This window comes from Fukomys damarensis, unplaced genomic scaffold (genome assembly GCF_012274545.1).
Source record: "Fukomys damarensis isolate Sample0158 unplaced genomic scaffold, DMR_v1.0_HiC HiC_scaffold_24, whole genome shotgun sequence".
Classification (NCBI taxonomy): Eukaryota; Metazoa; Chordata; class Mammalia; order Rodentia; family Bathyergidae; genus Fukomys; species Fukomys damarensis.
Genome location: NW_022900936.1, coordinates 72,457,884 through 72,480,790, shown reverse-complemented (window position 1 = coordinate 72,480,790; position 22,907 = coordinate 72,457,884). Strand labels below are relative to the sequence as shown.

Sequence of the window (22,907 nt, the reverse complement as noted above, 5' to 3'; positions counted from 1 at the left end):
CTCGGCCGCCCCAATAGTCAAAGTGCCGCGCTCTCTCTCCCTTTTGTGTTCCCACCGAGCGTGTCTCGAGCATTTGTATTCTTAATTTGTTTTGTGTCTTGAGCCTTTGTTTCCTAAATAGTTTTGTGAGGTAGAAGGCTGCAAGATCGTCTCTCTCGATGTTTCCTTAGAACCAACGGGGCGCGCGCGCGTGTGTGAGAGTGTGTGTGTACAGACGCGCACTTGTCTGCAGCGGATCGTGTTACCGACGCTGTCCGTGAACCTGTTTCTGCTGGTGCCTGGTGAGACACGAAGTAGCCGGGTCCGGGCTCCTCCCCAGCCCTTGAGTCCTCCTGACCTCCGCCCAAACGTGAGCCCGGACCCCTCACCTTGTGACCTCGGGTCAGGCCTTGAGCCTAACCGGGAATCGGGGTTCCCTGACGCACACAGCAGCCTATTTCCCCTATGGAGATGAGTCCTGCCGGCCCCTCACTTGCACTTAGGGTTACCCCGAGGTTGTGGGTATACCTTTGATCGTGGGCCGCCTTTTGTTGAATTCTAATAACTTGTCCTTAGAGCCCTGTGAATCAGACACCGAAGTTATTGTCCCTAGCACAGTTATTGTCACCACAGCATGACTAAAATGTATCTTAAAGTTTTTGATTATGCCAGGTTTCGTGTTTTAAAAAAATGACTGCAACGTTTAACAACAAGCAGAACCGTCCAACGATTATTTCACCCAGCTAGCACAGACTTCATCTCCCTTGTTTGTGTCCATGTATGTATTAAATGTGGGGCTCCCTTTCTTAACATAAAGGAAAATGTGTGTACAGATGGTAAAGAGCAGGGACTGAGAGACATAATCATGGTTTTAAAAATTTAAAAAAATTTTTTTTTTTTTTTTAAAGTAGAGCTCTGTTTTTGAAATGGCACACAGCTTGGTCACTCTTGCAGCTTTCTTAAAAACACTTCCGTAGGCAGGATTCTTTTCCATGTAGGATCTTAGTTTAGCCTTGAGAAGATCTTTAACGATCATCTTATTCAACTCCCTCCTTTCAGGCTGTGGAAAAGAAGATGGGAATTCGTAGTGGGAGGACACACTCCCTTTGCGTTTGCTGCTGTTCTGGGGCTCTGTTCACCAGACACAACTTTTCCGGTTAGATTTAAATAATCTCATCCATTTAAAGGACTCAGAGCCCTGGTGCCAGGAACTTAATGGCAGTGCTCAGTTAAGGGTTGTTGCATTTAGATTTTTTTTTCTTATTTTGTAGACAGTTCTTGAAATAATAGTGTTTAAATTTGCAACAAGGTATTAGTTCTGTGAGTTCAGAACAAGGGTAGGACAGCAGAGAAAATCTTAAAGAGGGGATAGATATTGACATAACCTTCTCCCCCTTGAGATAACTTCACATGATGGCAGATCTTTTTTCTTCCAGTCTCTCTTCTGTGTATGTATATTTTATACAGGATTTGATACTGCTTATATTGACTGTAAATGTCTTCCCTTATGTTTTGTGAACATGTATCCGAACCATGTTCTTCCATGTGAGGTGTATTGACTAATATGCGGGTGGGCTATAATATATAAATCAATTCCATATTGATCTGTAAGGTTCCCAAAAACCTGAGAGTTCCATTTGATTTGTTTGAAAGCTTTTTCTATTGTGAAAGTTAAAGTGCTGTAAATTACATGAAAATTGTAGATTCTGCTTTTTAGCCTGGCATTTTTTTTTTTTTTTTTGCAAATACAATTTTAAAAAGTAAAACAGTTTCATCTTCTTGTTTTGTCTTCGCAGCCGGATCTGTGCAGTTTTTTACATAGATCTGCACATATTCTTTTGATGATTATTTTACTTTAGATGTTTAATTATTCATGGACCTGTTTTTCTAAACCGTGGATCTCTTTTTAAGTCCCAGATCTGATTTTAGGTCTTGTTAAATAAATCATAGTTTCCAGGATGGAAAGCATCTTAAGTTATTTGCTATCTTCATGTCTTCTGACTAGGTTTTTATGTTAATACTGGTGCAGGGGTTAAAAAAAAACCCCAAAAGCTGAGTGTGGGCTTCCCCATGAAAAATACATAGTGGGGAGTAGAAAAGGAGTAGGTGGACAGTTGGGGCAAAATTGTTAAACGCGCAGGGCTGAGTTGCCACAGCGAATTCCCACCTGTGGGAACGTTAGGCTGTGTGACAGTCATGACCGCTCCTGCTAGTGGGTGTCCAGTGCCTCCCACTTTGTACACTGCTCATCAGCCATGCTGTCACCCACTGCAACATTTGGCTAGGGGCCTGCCCTCCCCTTTGTAAGAGTTTCTGGTTAGAGAAGTAAAAGTAGCGCTGAAAGCAAAGCCTAGGTTCCATTAAATCAGAGCTTCTGAACCCCTGCACTGTCGGCAAGCAGGCAGAAAGACTCCTTGTGTGGAGGACTCTAGTATACCGTAGAATGTTTAGCAGGTTCCCCACAGGTGAGACACCAGTGATACCTCCTCACAGCTGTCACAAGCAGTGAAGACCCTGACACTGCCAACTGGCCCCTTGGTGGGGGACAGTATTGCATAATTCTCAACTGTTTTATCACAAGACTCATTTGACAGAATGGTTGACTCATTGAAGCAGTTTATCATTTTTCAAAGAACTGATGTTTTGGTTTATACCTTAAAGCCAGGGAATGGACTTTTTGTTTTGTCCAAATTTCTTCCAGCTTTTTTTGTGTGTGACTTCACTGCATGGTCCTTTTTAGGTGTTTTTGTATTGGCATCCTTCTGTGGCAAGAGCTAAAGTAGTATGAAGTATTTTGGAGATTAGGAAGGAGTTTTCATGACACGGGATCAGCATTCCCAGTATGCAGATTAGATTATTGTGAAATTTAAATGAATTTGCATAGAGTTGATGCATGGTGAATAATTTAAGCATGTGGTCCATTATGCTGAGGAGCACAGAAATAACTGTCTTTCCTCCTAGAAAATGAGAATTGGTGAAGTAGTCTCTGAAGATTGATGATAAATGCCAGACTATAGTTTTTCTAAAGTCTTTTCTTTTTTTAACAACCAGTTTGGGGTTATGCCCAGAAATTATGAATTTGTCTTAAGGAAAGAAGAGTGACTTTTTTTGGGGGAGGCGTGTACCAGGGATCGAACTTGGGTCCTTGCACTTGTGAAGCCAGTGGTGGAACCACTGAGATAAATCCCTGGCCCAAGAAGATTTACTTTTGAAGTGCTTACATAACTAACTTGATACAATATAATTTGAAGATAGCTAGCTGATCTTCATGGAAAATGTGTCATTAGTGCACCTTTCTCTGGGGAGAATATGTTGCTAAATCTTTACAATTTTTCTGAGTATAGGTGGTATAGATTGAATTTTGTTGTGGAAGAAGTACTATTTAGTCAGAATGCTCTGATAAATCAAACATATCAAAAGAGATCTGTTGTTGGGGCCACATTTGGTAATTGGGTGGTTTTCTGAATTACACAGTATCTGCACAGTTTGACTGGAATGAATGCATGTGTCATGTAAATGTTCTTTCTTAAAGAGAATGTCTTTCATTACCCACCTCACCTCCTTGAAGGATGAATTAGAGTTTTGTGTGTAGCAAACCTGGTTCATTTGGAGTGGATATGCTTATAATTGTTTTTAGTACTGTGTAATTATTCTTAGAGTCTTGGTTCATGTCATATCTATACTGTGTTTCCATTTACTAGTCCTTTGAAACATACAGTAAAGAAGGTTTTGCTGAATACTTAAATACTTTCAGCCATTTTGGTGAAAAGAACATTTTATAGCTCTTGCAATAAATTGTATGTTTTGCTTTGAAAGAGCTGAATTAACTTCTTGGTGCAGCTTGTCTGAAATGCGTAAAGCTAAAGGCAACTGTTAGTTTGATCACAGGGGCAGCCAGTGTGGAGACTGGTAAAAAACCCACACACTTCATGTGTCCTCATATGTAGTTTTTCTCTGGTAGGAAAAGTCTGAGGCACTTTCGCATAGTTTAAATGATGCCATCCAAATGTGAAAAGAATTATGAGTCACCAAATCCATACATGCATGCTTCAGTGTGAATCCTGTACATTTCCTAACCTTTATTAAGACAATATACATGAGCATATTTTGGAGTATCATTGTAAAAAATGACAGAGAATTTCTCACCGTGAGGCTTATTTTAGCAATTTTGCCATGATGCTACAAGTCCTAGTTTTAGTATATAACGGCAAGTAGGAGTTTTCAGAAGGAGTGCTTGTGGAGAAATGTCGACTCTTAGTGGTAAAGCTCTCTCACCCATCGCGTTAGAAGATGTGGAGCAGTCACTTTGTCAGTTTAGTGATGAGTGCAACCTGCAGTCATTTAATGGAGCCCAGCTCAGGTACAGAATGGTGGAGCAGTATTGGGTAGATAGGTCACTTGTCCCCTCTCTTCTTCCTTTTTCCTTTTTCTTTTTTTTTTTTTGGTACTGAGGATTTTACTCATCTCTTACATCCTGAGCTATTTTTTAATTTAATTTGAGACATGTTCTCACTAGGTTGCCTAACCTGTCCTTGAGCTCTTGATCCTCCTAACTTGGCTGCATCGTGCCGGCACCACTGTCTATTTGCAAATTGGGGACAACTGTTACTTCTCTTTCACTGGGATTTTTTTTGTTGTTGTTGTTGTTGAATAGGTGAAGAATCTGTAGGCTACTTGAGACACTTGAAGTTTTTGAAAAACAATAATATTTACTTTCGGTATTTTTCCTAGCATGGCAGAGTTATTGTAGAGGAAACCCTTCCAGGTTATCTCTTGTGTTCTTACACACTTTGACCTACTGTGTTCCCTACTGAACATAGTGAAAGGAGTGACTGCCCTTCTGTGCATTCCACAAAGTGAAATCTTGCATCTTCTATTCTCTCTGTATATTTTTCTTGTGGCAGTTTCTTTTCTAGTTCCCTTGGAACTAAAGACTTCTGTTTTTCCATCCCTAACCTTGACATTGGTTTATGTGGGACTGGTTTTCCATTTGACAGATGTAGCTTCCTATAGGGATATCTGGCTTCTCCTCAGAGTCTCCAGAACAGAGCTTACTACTTTCCCTTAATTCCCATCCCTGCCCCGGACTGCTTTTTAAGAAAGATTCAAATCCACTCTTCCCCTCAGTCATGTCCCCCATTTGTACCTATCCTCACCATCTCTTTATCTCCTGTTCACTTAGCTAACACATTCTGCCCAGTCGTCTTCTGTGGCATGGATCATTTTTTCTCTCCTTCGAGCCAGCATCTGTGGTCCAAACCCTAACTGCTTACTAGCTTTGATTTCTAGCTAGCCTGCCTGGCCCCATCTTTTTGGCTATTGACTTGCAGCTGATCATCCTTAAATGTTACACTTTGTTTTGCTTATGGTACTTCCTTTCTATCTATATCATCTATCCATCCATCCATCTACCGGCCCTCCCCTCCGTTTATCTATCAACCCATCCATTCATTTGCATCTTCCCCCGCTCACCCACCCATCCATTATCTATCCATCCATTCACCCACCCGTCCTCTGTCTCTATCTCTATCTATCTGTCTGTCTGTCTGTCTATCTATCTATCAGAACTGGGATTGAGCCCAGGGCCTTCACACTAAATTACATCCCCAGCTCTTTTTGTTTTGTTTATTTTTAAAATTTTACTTTGAGACAGAATCTCATTAAGTTGCTTGAGTTGAACTCAAACTTGGATCCTCCTGCCTTACCCTCTCAGAGTGCTACATACCACTACACCCAGCTCTTCTCCAGCTCTTTTTATTTTGAGAGACGAGATCTCCCAGGTCACCCAGGCTGGCCTTGAGCTTGCTATTCTCTAGCTTCAGCCTCCTTAGTAGCTGGGACTATAAGCACGTCCCTCTCTGCCCACCTTCATTATTTTTCTTTTCTTTATAAGTGGTAAGGCATTTATTTTCACCTGGAACAAGAACTCCAAATAATTTACTTTTAACAAATATATTTTCCTTTAAAAATAATAACTCATTTTTGTCCAAGGGCATCTGAAACTGTAAGGGTATTACTATTGTTTTTAAAAGCTCTTGAGAACAAAAATAGTTACAAATGTAGCAAATAAAACTCAAACCTCAGATTACTGAAAGGTATATTCCCTGCCAAACCAAACCAAACCAAACAAACCTAAAAAAAAATCTTTGGAAAAATCTTGTTGTTTTGTGTGCCTGCCACCCTAATGAAATAGTTTTTAAGTAGTGTCATAAGTTCCAGATTTTACTTCCACCTGTTTCCCTGCGATCTCAGGAGAGCTCCCTGTCACTGAGGTGCAGTTTCTATGGGAAGTGAGTCTTTTGTGTTCCATACTGTGTAGGAAAACCCCGAAGGGCGGGTCCAGCCCCTAGGATGATCAGAGTCTTAAAGAGAAAAGTTGCTTGGCTGCAGGACCAAACACCTGTGTTGCTGTAGCTTTCACACTTCTCTGAAAAAAATCTCGTTTTTTTCAGGCTTCCTAAATTTCTTAGTTTTCAAATTTTAATCACAAAAATTGTATCAGCATTGACAACTTGGTTGAAAAACCAGTAACTCAAAAGGAGTCAGCTAACCTTTCATTTTGGGGTGGCAATTGTGGATGGACCTCGCTTTAGAAGTTTTGTTTGAAGCTTGACATTTGAGTATCAATAAATAATGGACTTGTTTTCTTTTATAATAATTAAGGTTTTCATACATCTTGCATATAGAAAGTGTCAGAAAAGTATCTTCTTATTGAAACTTACTTGTTTTTATACTTTTGCAGAATATACAGTCCTTAGATGGTCACACTGTACTTTTTGTGGGAGTTGGAGGAGTTGTAATAACCTTGAGACTGCAGGGCTGTTCTCAGAGACCATAATGAGCTACACAGGAGCCTGCCCCCACCTTTTCGCATTGATTTCTGTATCTGTTTCTTGGCAATTAGTCCTGAAAGTAAGGAACGGAAATTAACTGTTTAATAGAAGGGTGTTTTGATGGGAGGGAGTTATCTCATCTAGGAAAACTGAATATGACTGTTTTGTTCTTCTTGCCAGGAATAGCCTAGTGTTAGAGTGAGCAGGAAGATCTTTTAATTTCTTTAGAGAAAGTAGATATTTTTGACTGGAGAAGCAGATTTTAGAAACCCTAAGCAAAATATTACATCATTTATTATGATGTAATAAATTCCATATTCAGTGCAATATAACATAAGTGTGTAAATTTAATCAAAAAATGAGGGAGAGCATATATTAGTAGTTGTCTGTAGCAATAATTAAGTAAATAACACTTGCCATTCATTTCTAAATTTAGCTCTTTATTAGTGGATGCTAGGAGCAGGGTTTTTTTTATGTTTTTATTTTTGTGATTCTGGGGATCAAATCCTAGGGCCTCATTCCTTTTAGGCAAGTGCTCTCCGTTTGAGCTAATTCCTATCCTGGGAGCAGTATATTTTGCAAAAATTTCCTTTAATCCCTCCCCACACCCCTCCAAATAAAAGAAGAGATACTGTGGTAGGGAAAACACTCTTGGGTACCACAGTCTAAATGTGGATTTACAGTACTTCCCTACTATACTGGCTGGTCTTTTGTTTGACATTTTAATATGGTGTTTAATTGCTCAAGGCCCATTGGAGCCGGAGGACTGTTGACCTCAGAGCTCTGTAACTTACACATTTTAAACAGAGCTCTAATCAGTCCCCCGTTCTCAATTGCTCTGGCTCTGGCTCTAAAACCTTTGAGAATAGCAGTTTTTCTCACCCATTGCAGGGAAATTGTGATGTCAGTGTCAGATTCTCCCACCTGGAGTCTACCTACTTCTTCCTTCGGGTTTGTGTCAGCAAACACCCTGCTCTGTGCCTTGGGGAATCAGACCCTGGATGGTTAGCTGTCTTGGTGTTCTAGGCCGCACTACGGGAACTGAGTTACAGAGGTTAGAGAAGCTATGGGTTCACTTGTGAGCATCCTCTTTCTTGTGTCTGTTCATACTTTTGCAGGCGCAGCAGCTCCCCTCTGTGATCGCCTGTCTTTGGCCCTGGAAGGACCTCCCTCCAAGGGTGAGAACACCAGCCTTTTGAAGCAGACTCCTCTCTCTGGTCCAGCATCTGCCCATTCTTTGCTGAGTCCCTGAAATGTGTGTCTTCTCTTTCTCCCCTTCCCCTCAGGCACACAGTCTCTTATTCTTAAAATGGTAAACATCTTAGGTCTGACTTCTCACTTCAGTTGATTTAATTTGATTTATAGCCTGCATTTTCAAAGGAAAGTTGGGGCTAAATTTTTTTAATGTAAAACTGGATGATTACTCTTGTGAAATTACTATTTTGCACTTAACAAATTCCTAGGCAGATTCAGTATTTGCCTTCGCTTAATCTAACAAGTGAATACTACATGCTTCCATGTTGATATATAGAATTTGAAGGTAAGAAATATAATCAATAATTTTCTGTGACAGTGAGTACTTAATAGTATTGTAAGTTAATTAAAAACTTTTTAAGAAGTTGTCATGTTCAGATATTTTTATTTTTATGAAAGATTTGCAACTCCAAAAATCTTTGAGTGAGTTAAAAATCAGTGTCAGATACTAAAAACCTGCTAAAAGCTTAATTAATCATCTCTCTATTTGCTGTGAAAACTACTTTATGTAGTGATCAGTTTTAGAATAATTTCTTATTGTGACCATCAACTTTCTGAGTCATCTTTCACAAAATGGCATATTAAAACCTTTTTCTTACACTTAGTCCCTGTTTTTATAACATTTTGGATCTTTTAAATTCAATATAACCATACTAGTTTTGTTATTTTGGTGTTACTCTTTGCCTATAAGCTTCTTAATTCTTACATAGTTAGCGTTTTCTGATTCTTGATGTTAAAATGTGGGTTTTTTTGTAATTTAAGCAAATAATTACAAGAAATTAGTATTAGTGACCTTTAAGTGACTATATCGCAAAGCTAGTTGCAGAATTTTCCAAATAAGATATAAAGTGATCCTGAAGAATAATTGTGAAATCAGTGACTTACTGATGACAGTGTAAATTAAATCAAATACTAAGTTTTTTCCTAATGCTTCTTCTTTCTTCTAGACCTAAAGTAATCTTAAAGATTCTGTTACTTTTTTTTTTTTGCCCTTCATATAGCTTTGTAGAATTAACAAATCTGCAAAGATGGGTGAAGACAGTTTCACCAGTGTTGTTTGTGTTTCTTTAGTGCTAGCTCGAATCTGTCTTTAGATTAATCTGCTTTATTTCAGGGTATTGTTGAGGGAGATAGGACTGGGGCTAATTGGACCCATGGACAGAGATGTCCCATTTATCTATAGATTTTTTTGTCTGTATACCTCCACATCAGATGACGACAGCTTAACAGTTGTCCAGCTAATCTTGAGATTTTAAAGGACCAGTATTTGAATAAAGACCCTAATTCTTTCTTGTTACTGTTTTGTTTCGATAATTTATACTCAAATTGTCTTAAAGATGGTAAGTTAAATATTGATTAAGGATGGTTTGTTCAAGTATTTGAAAGCAGTAGCTTGCAAAGTTAAGTATATGCATTTATTAAAATTGTCAAGATAATATGGAGGAGGAAAGGGAAGGATAAAAAAAAAAGAAGCTATTGTATGTACATGTAACCACTCCCCAAGATGGTTGTAAACTACATGTCTTGCAAACATGTACTAATAAAATTTTTAAAAATCATAGATATATACAATAGTAACCGAAGTCTTATTTCTTTAAGAGAGCATGCTATTAGTAAACTATGTTGGTGATAAAGGTTCTTAGGCTCTAAGCTTATAGGTATATCTATTTGGTATACATTTTCAGCTTCTCCAAGTATTAATCCGTATCAACAAGGTCGAACAGGAGGGATACAAAGACATGTTCAGGAATTCTTATAGAAATACTCAATATTGTTTAGCCAGGCCTGGAAATCCAGAAGATAAACTAAGGCACAAGCCATGGTCTGAAAAGTACTGGACTTTTAAAAGTTTTTCATTGTCTAAAATTAGAAAGAAAAAGGCCCTTTATTCTTTAGCTTGAAAATATTTTTAGTAGGATGGTTAAGGTTTCATTAGTATGTCTGGGAAGATTTGTAGCCTCTTCATTAATAGGACTGATCATTAAATTTCACACATTTGAGAAACCTTTGACCTCAGGGTAGTCATTAATCAAATTTTTAACTGATCTGGCATTAGGTAAGTGGTATCTAAAAGTGGCACTGTTGAACACTGTGCTGAACATGAACATTGTATACGTTTGTTGGGATAGTCCCAAGAGGTTTTGAGCAGGGCTAGAGAAATCTTAAGGAAGTTACTCCAAAGCAGTGTTCCTGGAGCTGGAGTTGCTTTAAAACACATAATTTCTTATCGTATTTCAGCTAGTCAGATGATTCCTGAATTTCAGAAATTCTCAGCTCCAAAGTCAGTGTTCAACTTGCAGTGTTTTTTGTGTTGTAAAATATTTTAGATATATCATTTGACCATATTACGTGCCAGGAGGGAATCATGTAGAATCCGATTTATATCATACCTTCTTTAATTTAGAAAAAGCTGTCCTTTATTCAGGTAATAAAGAATACAGTGTTTTAAGTACTGTATTGTTTTAGCTGCCCAACATCAGATATCAGGATAGGTCAGTTGTTTGAATTGGGCCTATGAGCTAGCAACTGAAAAGGGTGAGAAAGGGAAAGGAAAAATTGTTAAATAAAAAAGGAAAAACAAATGAAAAGCAGATGGAAAGGCAGCTGCTCCAACCTCCCAGACCCTTAGGACAAAGCCCTCAGGGCCACCCTTGACTTTCTTTTTCATATCTCACCCCTAATTCAGCAGCTGAATTCCTGGGCTCTATTTTTTTGTTTGTTTCTTTTTACTTTTCTTTTGCCCCTCCCCTCTCGATGCCCCTCCCTATTCCCTTTCCTCTTCTCCTTTCCCTCCCCTTCCCGCCTCTTCCCCATTCCGTGTTCCCCCTCTCTTCCTGTCCAGTCCCCTGCCCCCACCTCTCCCGGCCTGTCCGTTTCTTCTGCCCCTCTGTGTCGCTTGTCATCTCCACTGGGCTTTTGCTGTGACTTCACCGCCTGCATGTTGTCCCCACCTCTGCATAGCTGCCCCATAGCATCCTTGACCCTCAGCCCCCTCATACTTCTGCTTTCCCTCAGGGCTCCTCCCTAAACTTTTCAGGCTTTCAGGTCTTCTTACTGGTATATCTATCCATTGTACATTTTTCTGCGTCTTTTATGAGATAGCTCCTCAGTCCTGTCACCACATTACTGATTTGGCGGGTGTAGACCTAGATGCAGAGATTATAATCTCTCTCTTCCTCTTCCTATTTTTTTTCTGAATCACATTCTTAACTGAAGTACTAAATGTTTTGTGTTTTGTGTATTTGTGCCTTGCAGGTCCCATGCCCTAGAGGGCAGGGATCTTTCCCTCAGTCTGCTGCTCCAGAGCAGCATATGGTATAGTAAGGACTCAGGGTAGACAGGAGAGGGAACACTTACTGTGTCTTATGAAATGAAGTGTTGCCCCATTCTAGAATAAAAAATGTAGCCAGTTAAGATCCTTAAAACAAATAGTTGTCATTTGTCCGTTGACAATATGAAATGTTCAGAATTGGACATAATCTAATCTGTAAGGATAGAAAGCAGATTTCATGCTGAAGAAAATGTCCTAAAATTGATTGTGGTGGTGGTTGCAGAACTCTGTGAATATAGTGAGTGTTAGAGAATCTCAGTAAAGCTTGAGAATACAGCAAACAAAAAACCCTAAACCAAACCAAACCAAACGAGTGAAATTAATTAAGAATTGATAGAAACCGGAATTATGGGCTTTTGGCCTAACACCTCATTCAGCTGAGATGTGAGCTGTCGCAGTGGACTGGTGGTAGGCAGTGGGCATTTGTGGTTGGTGGGGTTAGGGATGCATGTTTTGGAGGCCATGGACCTCATCACAGTTTTACACCCAAATGTACGTTTTTAACATAACAGTCTCAAATCTCATACAGTGGATAGATTATATTCAATATGTGATGTGTATATTACGGAGGGATATGTTAAATATCTGTGAGAAAGATGCTTATTGTTGCACTTTAAAAGAAGAGACATCCGTGGGTCACCCTTCGTCTATGGATGTTTTATTTACTGAGTATTTAATTACTAGGCATATAAATTGGTTCGGATAGTGCTCTATCTTAACAAGATGCATTTTTATGGAATACATTCCTTGTGCCTGTTACAAATTAAAAAGAAAATAGTTCAGATGACCAGACCATAGTTGAAATGTAGTGCCTTTGCCTGTTAAAAGTGATCAGGTGAGTGTGACTGACAGCTGGAGGAAAGAGAAAAAGTCAACATTCTTCACAAAACTGGGGTAAAATGTAAACTGCAAAACAATATTCTTTGTGACAGCGGACAGGCAATATATTCTTCCAGTGAGAAGAATGCCATTATCTTACAAATTGGGTTATTAACAGTTAGAACAAACTTACAGTGCAAGCAGAATTTTGTGGGCCAGGAAGGAAAGAGAAGTTATTCTAAATAAATCCTGGAAGAGGTAGAAATACACTTAAAGGTGCTTGTATGTGTCCATATAGTGAAAGCATTTGGAACGTGACAGTGCGAATTGTACCTAAAGTGGCCTGATTTCCACATATTACAAATGACATCAAATGGCTCCTGAGACATGCGCTGCAGAAGGGACCATCTGCATAGATTATTGTTTAGAAAATGAACACAGCCCTGCATCGCTGAATGACTGTGTGTATCCTGAGAAAGGCATCATCAGGTGGTTTTGTCACCGTGTGAACATCATAAATGTACCAACACAATATTGCTAAGGTCACAAGGCCAAATAATCATAGGAACCACTGTCATGTATATAGTCCATTGCTAACTGAAATGTGGTACATAACCGTTATATGTGTTTACAAGAAAATATTTTATTATTCTCATATGCTAATAATACATTGAACACAGAATTTTAAAGGAATTATTATAGCTTTTTCCAAACTTTATTTGCATTTTATTTCACACTTTTTGTTCTTTTCCTCAAAGACAATTTAGCATCTCCAGTGTTAGTAAATCCACATTTCTACTTCAGGAACTTGAAAAACAGTAATGTAATGGACTCTAATTGTGTTTACACACAATACATTGATACCAGCAAAAGAAGGGCGCCTGCTTTGCATAATGACTTACTCAGTGCTTTGTGTTTCTCACTGGTAACAAAGCTAATTTACTTTTAGGAGTGATGCAATTCCAGAGCAGAGATTTGATGTCATTCTAACGAGTCTGCTTTCGATTGTACAGTACAGTGGAGCTCTAGTAAGGGTTAGTAAGAAATCTCCTAGACTCCTATGGATAATAAATTTGAGAAGAAGGCCATCAACATAGATTGAAGTCGACCTGGCATGGAGTTGCTGTGTGAACAGCCCTTGTGCAAACTCTGCAGTTCTGTGTGTGGTTTTAAATCACTGTAAATTTGTAGGCAGGTACATATTACAATTGTCTGTTTTTCTTTTTAGGGTTCATGTAATCAAAGAAGTTTCTTTGTTGTGTGTATCTTTACAGAACACAACAGGAATTGAAAATGAATCAGGTGAGTTTAAAATAAAAATTTATACAAATGCATAACCTAGATGTTAGACCACTCTTGATTTTAAAGACAGTGACATACACATTCATGCTGTGTAGATTGTCATTTTCGTCTCTTAACACCATTCATTCGCTGCTTTCACAGTGTGTTTGTTTATGGAGTGGAATGTGCATTGCTTTGTCGTGGGTTGGCCTTCTGTGGGTCCTTGAGTGGAGGGTTCATTCTTAGGAACTTTCCTTCAGACTCTCTTTTTTTCCTCTTCCCTGCCACACTTGTGTGAGGTTTTGGTCTTTGTTTTGAAGCTTATTCAGGTTCCATTTGTAACATTTCTTATTTTATAATTTCCCATTAATTCAGAAGGAAAGATTGAAAGCTCTTTTTAGAAACTACAACCAGTCAACCCAAACTTTAAGAATTTTGTCGTTGAAAACCCTTTTCACAGAATAAAGTGGGCAGATATTAAAGTGTAAAGTGTATTTCTCTTTACGGATGGGTGTGGGATTACCTGGAGATTAAACTGTTCCGCCAGGGATATTTCTGTGACCTTGAGAGCATTCTGATCAGTAGAATCAGTTGCATGGATTTCATTTATTCCAGAACAGCATTCTTATTTTCTCAATATCATTTCACTTGTAGTTATAGAAATTTATAGGCATCAGAAACACTCTGTTTAAAAAATCTTCATAAACACATTCTTCTTAATATAGGAAGAACTAAACCTGAAAGTGTGAAGTTTGTAATATATTTTCATCCTTAGCTTAAAACATTTAGACTTGGAAATATTTTGTATCCCTATCTCCTGAAACATTAAATGCCTTTTTTAAAAAAATCATTTACAGGTGCTTCTAAATAGAGATCTCAGGTCATTCCATTAGATGGCAGAGTTTAATAAATCCAATCCTGTTTTGTATTGAGGGATATAAAATTCTTGGAAAGGATTCTTTTGATTTCTTTCCATTACTTTATCAGAAATGTTTATTTTAATACAAAGGACTATACATCATAAAAAACAATCTGGCGAACACATGGGACACATGGTTTCTATTATTTTAAAACTTGGAGTTTTACTGACATGCTTTGATGGCAAAGTATTTTTGAAATGGTGAAGGGGGAGGGAAAAAGAAGAGTAGATTTTTTTCAGTCATCATCTGTCAAAGTTGTATGAATGTATGTCATAGATTTCATTTACTTTCCTGTTTTAAGATTGGCTCTCAAATGTGAACCTGATCGCCTTGTTTTTCTGCTTCATGGGGGCCACTGTTAGAGGAATCTTGATTCTGGTTAAGAATGATGGCGAATATTTCCAAAATGGAATCTAAACATTGACTTTGTCCCTGTAGCATCCTTGTTGTTGATTGATCCTTTATTTGAAGTGCCTATACTTTAACCTTAAGCTTAATCATGCCTTAATCCTTATGCCCTAGTCACATTTTTATTGTGTTTGGATTTTTTTTTAATGCCTAACAGTTTTGCTTTAATGGTCCATTTTTATCAGTGAATTTGTGTTTAAGCTTGCGTGCTATTGGAAAGAGTTGTAGCAATATCCATTTCTCTTCTTGGCTCTTTTGCAATTTCATTTTGCTTTTGACAAGTTTTAATATCAGATCTATAGAGGGCTGCCTTTGATGCCAAATGCCAAATTTCAGGGGAAAAGTATCCTCTTATGTGTGTAATGGTTAGCACATTTCTGATTTGGGTGTAATTTGCATGGTCTGGTACTATTGAAAGTTTTGTTTGGCTTATAAAAGTTGTCCACTTTTTGTGACTAAAATTTTCAGCATTTTTAGTTATTCTTCAATATTGCAATAATTTATTTGCAGGCTCTTGGGACCTAATTAGGTCATAGCATTAAAAAAAATCTATCAGTAATTTTCAATGTAATTTTTGTTTGTTTGTTTGGTTTTTTTGGTACTGGGGATTGAAGTTGGGTCCTTGTGCTTGCGAGTCTGGCAGCTGAACCACTGAGCTAAATCCCCGGCCCTGTCTCAGTAATTTTTAAAAATTCAGAATACTCAGGATAGTTTATGCTTACACTTATGTTTATCTTCTCATTTTCAGCATAAATCCATCAAAAACTTTAGGTAATGAAGATTTTTGAACTTGAAAAGATTGATTTATAATTAAAATCCCATTATTTTATGATTGGAGTAGTCTCTCTAGAACCTGGTTGGCACTGCTTTGATAAATTTTAGCTGTCATGCCTGTCCCATAATGGGCAGGGTCTCTAAGACAGCAGCACAAAATCATTTCTTCCACACATGCCTGACCCTGAGGTTAGGACCTGAAGGGTCCTGCCTGTGGACGTACCGTACTGCTCACAAGCGATTATGTTAGAAGAAATGGTGAAGCGTGATGCTTGCCAGTATGGTAAGCATGGACCGTGAAAGTGTCTATGTGTTCTAAGTCCTTCCTGGGAGGCTGGCTCTCCAGGCTCCCTTGGAGCCCAGCTATGAGGCTCCACAAAGCCCCTGAAGTAACTATTCCGAGCCCTTCCTACACCTCTGTCACTTCTGTGTAGAGCCAGTTGGCTTTGCCTGGGAGTCCACATTCCTTCCTGGTGAGCCCCTGCCTGGCTGGCCGGAGATGGAGCACTCGCTGTTTCTTCTTCCTGCCTCTGCTTTCTCTCCCCTCCATTTTCAGATCTTAGATATCCTGTACTCTTTAAGTCCACGCTGATCCTGCTCAGTTTACTGTGGGGCTGTATCCTGATAAATCTATTATAAAGTAAAAAACTGTGGGGCCAAACTATCCTAAGTTAGGAGTCATCTATATTTAATTTCTGAGATGTTCTTCTGAATTCCTAGATTGATTTAGTGACAGTGCACACAGGCTCATAGTATCTTCGAGTAGATTCACTAGACTTTCCTACCACTTGGTATCTATTCCGTGCCTGACAAGTTTGCAGGTGCTAAGCATTTTCTATTAATTACTCTTATCAATTCAGTCATTGTAACTAACTTTTGTGGATAAAGATATCAAGACCTTGCACTTGGTCACTGCAGCAGTAAATGAAAGAGCTTTGATATCAATCAAACTCAGCCTGGGTTCTTGGTCACTATGCTATACTGTTCTGTTAGTCAGGATAAGCTATAAAATGCTGAGTTAACAAGCATCTCCACAAATCTCAGTGTTTAACAGGGTAGCAGTTTATTTCTTGTTTTTGTTCCACATCCAGGGTGGATCAATATGGGACTTTGCTTGTAGTCATTTAGGAACTGAAAATAATGGAGGCTTTGTCTCAGGTTTGTATTAATTAGCCACAGTCCTCGGCACAGTGAATTTAGAACTCGTCAGGGAAGCACTGCAGTCCCCTCAGGTGCATCGTAGCAGAGGGGAACTGCAGTATTTGAGCACAACCATGATAATTTATGACAACTGCCTTGATTACTAATTTACTGAGTCAAACTTAGGTTTTTTCCCCCCCTAAGATCTTCGTATAACTCATTCAGATTAATGTTTGAAATTACTACTAATAATAATTGAGGATCTCTACATGCTGGACAGTAATCTATGCTATTGCTGCTAACCAGCAGCAGGGCAATTTAGCCTTCAAAGCTTGTTTTAAAACTAGGAATGGAAGAAGCTTTAGTTACTCAGTGCTGTGAACCTGACCCTGAGCCTGTGAACGCCACCCCCATTGCCATGTTCTCAGCTCTCTGAAAGTCTTACCCATTCCTTCACCTTCTGCACACATTGCCTCCCAGAGTGCTGTGGGGACTGAGGTAAAGTAGGCAGGCAGGGCTCTGCAGTTCCACGCTCTCAGAGGCGGTAAGGCAACACAAGGCTCAGTAGCACAGACTGTTCCAAAGACCTGAAGCAACCCTGTGATGCCAAGTGTCGAGGTGAGGGCAGGGGCAGGCTCTCTGGATCGTGTGCTCTGAGGAGGTGATATAATCAGCATTCAGGTTGCAGCCAGCAACCAGGTATAGGAAGTCCCTAGGAAAGAGAATCCTAGGCAGAGTGAACACATTAAACACAGGTCTTGAGGTGGGAATGAGCTTGGTTCAAGAAACAGGGCAAGCCAGGGGCCTGAGCTTAGCCCTGTCAGGAATGTTGGAACAAGTTGAAGTTGGTGTAAGAAGCAAAACCCAGGCTTCTAGGGATGTGAGGCTGTCGGAAAGCATTTCTATTTTATGATAAGTATAGCTGGGAAGCACTGGACAGTGACATAACCTGATGCCTTTTAGACTGTCACTCGTACCAAGCAGTGTGGAGTCCGGGCTGTCAGGGACAAGAATGTAGTAATAGACTTGTTCATTACTGGAATTAACTCTGTATTTTCAGATACTTTCTTAGGTTGGATAACTCAGTCGACCTGCAAGCTTTCGGAGAGAGTAATACTTAATATTTCTGAACTAATTTGATTGCTGTCTTTTTCAAACATGGTATATAAAACTTTAGTTCCATGTGTCCATCTGTTTATTGTTACTGAAGTCACACTGATTCCTTAGTGCAATTTGTTATTTCAGTAAACTGAACCATGTTTGAGTTTTTACCCCATCGTTTGCCTGGGAATAGTGGCTTAGAGTCTTGTTTGGAAATTTAAACAAAGAAGATTTTAGAGTATGTTAATACCCTGTGATTCTTGGAATGTTTTTGGTTATAACAATTACTGTGGTGATTATAACTAGCCTACTGTGACAGTCATCTATCAGTATGTTAGCATGAATATGCTATCAAGTATTCTTAACTTTAAATGTTATTGAAGTAAATCTCTATCACCCAGCACTCTCGGCCTACAGTGTTTTGATCAAATTGATCTTAAGAAGTAGGTGCTGTAATTAAGTAGATTAAAATTGATACTCGGTAACTTCTAGTTTTTATATAAATGTAAGTGAAATACTCGTAAAACTTGCTTAGTCTTATATTTTTAAAGATTGAATGCAGTAGTACATTTACCATGTAAGATGGCACATGCAGCCTCATATGTGGCAGTCACTGCCAAGTTTGTGCTACACATCAGGGTTCTCTGGCCGGTTGCAGGGGACATCTGTCCATAGGAGTGGAGAGAGGGCTATGGTGAGGGTGTGGGAAGGCTGATTCTGAGACCACTGAGCTGGAAGCAGAGCTGGGACAAAGGGGTAAGTGGTCAGAAGTCAGGGACTTCTGGAGGTTTCGAGTAGGGAAAAGTTTGAATCGGGTTAAAAAATAAATCTTAATTAAAATTTATTTTTTGTTGCACTGGTATTTTTGTCCTTTAAGCTATTGTCCTGGTATACTAAAGTTTCATTTGAGAATGAATTAAAGATGAGCACGTAGAATTTATTTACTTGTTGAACCTTAAAAAATAAAAAGCTGGGCACGGTACGCCCTCTGTAATCCCAACACTTGAGAGGCTGAGGCAGGAGGGTCATTACAAGTTTGAGGCCAGTCTAGTAGGCTACATAGTGAGTTCAAGGCCAGTCTGAACTACATAGCGAAACCCTGTCTCAAAAAACCAATAATAAATAAACATAAAACTTGGAAGTATAATTTCTATACTGTAAAATTTCCCCATTTTAAGTGTATACTGTATTAGGCAATGTCTACACTCATGTAACTACTACCATTGTCAAGTAGCAGGACATTTCTGTAACCCTAAAACATTCTGTTTGCCTTTCAGTTCGGGGCAACTCCTGATCTGCATTCTGTCCCCACAGATAGGTTTTTTTCTTTCCTAGTTTCATAGTAATGGAATCATACCATACATGTTCTTTTGTGTTTGTCTCCAGTTGATCAGCAGGCTGTTTGAGACTCATTCAGGTCATTCTGGCATCACAGTGTATTCCTTCTACAGGAGATATTTTGGGGAAATGATCTCACCATCTACGTAAGTCTCTTCATAAACCTAATGCTAAAGGCTTAATGATCCTAGGGTAGCTTTCTATCTTTCACTGTGGTTATCATCCCCCAGCTTTTTTTGGTACTGGGGATCGAACTCAGGACCTTTGCACTTGCGAAGCAGATGGCAGAACCACTGAGCTAAATCCCCGGCCATCCCCTTTTCTAAGCTATGAGAAGCCTCATAGCTTAGAAAAGGGGATAGCTAGCCAGAGATTTTATATATATATAGATATATATATAGATATATATCTATATATATATCAAAGAATTGAAACTGCTTTTTGCTGTTTCAGCATATACCAATTTTTGAAAAAAAGAAAAAGATTTCCAAGAAAGGTGCTTCTTGTCTGTTATGACTTAAGTCTCAATTAATAAATGCATAGTTAAAGAAATAAACATCTTGAAAAATGATAGCTCTTAGCTCTCATTTTAAATAATACATTCTGCTAGATACATTAGTGATTTTTTTTGAGGTTAGGAAAGTTTTATTGGAAATAAGAAAAAGGAAAAGGAGAATAGCTCCTGGATTTCTAGGAGGGGTCTCAAATGGTGCAGCCCTAAATTAGCAATTTCCATAAAATCTGAGACATTGTCTTTCTGAATGAAAACATTGGGTTATTTATGAAATTTGAAAAAGTACCAATTTGAGTAGCACTTTCTTAAATGACTGGAAGGAGCTTGTGACAAGAGGGCCTGCCTTCTGTGTTTTGTTATGCATACGGTGGTAGAAAAGATTTAGGACAGTTTAGCTGTGTCTCCCTTTTGTAGTCTTACTTCTGGCGTGGGCGGGTCACTTCACGTGCTGGGCCTGGCTGTTGTGCTTGTTAAGTAGATAGTTGTGCTATTGTAGCTAGTAAGAAGTTACACAAAAGTGCTTGGGCTAGCGCCTGGCCCTGGAGACACTGTGTCGTTGTGATGTATTTTCACCAGTCAGCCACCACGTCCTGATTCTGCTGTGCACAATGCCTTCTGTTCATTATTACTGTTTGAATTTGGACCCAGACCAAATTCAACAGTTTGGGCTGTTATTGAACCCCCACCCCACCCCCGGTTGATCGGCTTGCTGAAAGTTTCTCTTCCCGTTGAACGCTCTTCACGAGCCTGAGTTCCGCCCTTAGAGGACACAGCACTGACCATATAGGAGATGAGAAATGGAGCAGTCATGGAGGGTGGTTTGGAAAGTCTTCACGGTGAGCTGGGCCTTGAACCTAACCTGGGAGGATGTAGAAGATACAGTTTGTTAGAAGAATCGAGAACCAGAAGATAGGTAACACAGGTAACACCTGTAGTCCTCTGTTTCTCCTGGCCCTCAGTTCTTGTGACAGACCCAGAACAGGCAGGCCTGACTTGGGACGGACCTGGAACAGGAGGACTAGTCCAATGGTGACAAACGGATGGGTGTTTGTGTCGTTGCAGGCTCTAAAAGGTTCACCATCACTGACCTACCCTCAGGAGGGGCAGCGAAAGCAAAGATGAGCTCAGCTGCTGGTGCAGCCTGGGAAGAACTTTTAGAACAAAATGGAGATTTTCTGTTATTTCTTCCGGTACAATTTTTTTTCTTTAAATAATGCCATGGTGTATCAAACACCCCACCCCCACCCCCCGCACAACACCCCCTCCTTCCCCAGTTTGCTACCTTAGTTGAAGATACTTGTTGTTTAAGAACTTGCAAAGCTGAGCTCAGTGGCACAGTTCTGCCCTTCCAGCACTCTGGGAGGCTGAGGGAAGAAAATCCCACGTTTGACCCTGTCTGGGCAACTTAGCAACTTAATGGGACATTGTCTCAAAAAATAAAAAAGGACTGGAGAGGTAGCTCAGTATGAAGGCCCTGGATTCAATCACCAGTGCCCAAAAAACAAACACAAAAGAAGTTGCTATTCAGAGCAGTGACCTCCCCAGGAAGCAGCAGGGGGCTCCTCCTCAGAGGAGGCTCCTTCTCCACCCCATTCCTGCCTTACCCTATCCTCCAGCCCTAGAGTGCAGGTAGGTAAGACCTTGGGTCTTACACTTTGTCCTCCGCCTTGAACAAGCTCAACAGTGCTAGGTATTGAGCCACACATACCCCAGCTTGTTTTGTCATTCTTGCAGTTAGTGGGGACGTAGCTGGTGAGCCTCCAGAGGGGCAGCCTTCCCTCTTCACGGCTTCTGGCTGAGGGGAGCACAGCAAGCATGTAGAGCATGTGCTGGATGTGGTGGGAGTGGAGATTGCTGTGTCATTTTGGGTTTGAAGGGTGGTAGCAGGAGTGCAGAAAGGGATCAGGCAGATTTCAAAGGCTCAGCTGCAGAGTCGATGCCGCTCTTCAGGCTCCCTTTCTGGAATCCTTACCCTTTGTGTTCCTCTCTGGGGTAAAGACATCCTGAGGCTGTGCTTTGGGCGCTTCCCTCATTCTCCATGGCCCACTGAAGCGTGGCGCACGCAGGGACCCCGCCAGTGGAGCATGTAGCACTCTTCAGCCATTTCTCTGTGCCCCACCCCTCTTGCGGTTGACTGCTGAACTTGTTAACAGCAACCAGTGCTCTGTGCCTGGTGTCCTGGGATGGGCATCAAACCTGCTGCACCTTTGTCCATAGCTGGCCTCTCGTAAATACATGCCAGGAAGGACTTTGGGAATGCCACCAGCCAGGCCTATAGCTCTGATTGATTTTGTGGGACCTTGAAAGGGACTTGCCAAGAATCCTTGCACTGTGTTGTAGGACCCCACTGGTTTGGTGGCAAAATACTCACTCTGGAGTATAACTGTCTGGATTTTATCTGGCTCTGCTATTTTTAAACCATGTAGCTGGGGAAAGTTACTCTTCTGGGTCTGTGGCCTGGTCTGGTGAGACTCCAGACCCTGAGGCCTGACTGTCTCGGTTAGAATTACTTCACTCCTTCACTTACCGACTGACTATGGGCAAGTTTCATTTTCCTGTGTAAAACAGAGATCATAAAGGTACCCACAGAAAATGATAATGTGAAGGTTCAATGAGATGGTACAGAATGTTTGGAATCGTGGCTGACCCGTATTGAGCACTACGTCAGTCTTCACTGCGATTGTGACTGTCACGATTAAGTGGGGGGGGGGTAAGTAAAAAGCTTAGCATGGATCCTGGCGCAGAGGAAGCAATGAATGTTAAACTCTCTGAGCTCCCCACCAGCCCAGCTTGGGAAGGTCCTAGGCCAAAGGACAGGTGTCGGGAAATCACAGGAGGCCCTTTTACAGGCTCCCAGCAAGACCAGTCCTTGGAGAATCAAAATCTATGAAGTTTCTTGTCTTTCTTAGGCAGCAAGAACAGGGGAGTCCTTGTAGCTGGTCTGCTTCATGAGGAGGGAATCTCGGTCAGCTTTATGAACTATTGTATCCTTATGCCCAGCATGGTACCAGTCCAGAGAAGACACTCTGGAGGAGTTTGTTAATGACTGCAGGATGGACTGAATGGAGGAGAGAGGCTTGCAGCCATTAGTTGGGGAAGGGAGAGAATATCGACTGTTGCTGAGTTTGAGGTAGTAGGAAATAGGAAAGTCACATTCACTAGATCAATCAATAGGTAATAACTAAATAAGTTAAATTTAACATACTAAATTTAAA

The 22,907-nt window shown here is 40.1% G+C and overlaps 1 long non-coding RNA gene across 1 annotated transcript; it reads left to right on the top strand.

The window, feature by feature from the left end:
* Positions 1-7,317: 7,317 nt before the first annotated feature.
* Positions 7,318-19,401, top strand: LOC117283262. The gene is made up of 3 exons (XR_004514247.1): positions 7,318-7,990; positions 13,445-13,518; positions 19,227-19,401. It is a non-coding gene; the product is annotated as an uncharacterized LOC117283262 (long non-coding RNA).
* The last annotated feature ends 3,506 nt before the right edge of the window (positions 19,402-22,907 follow it).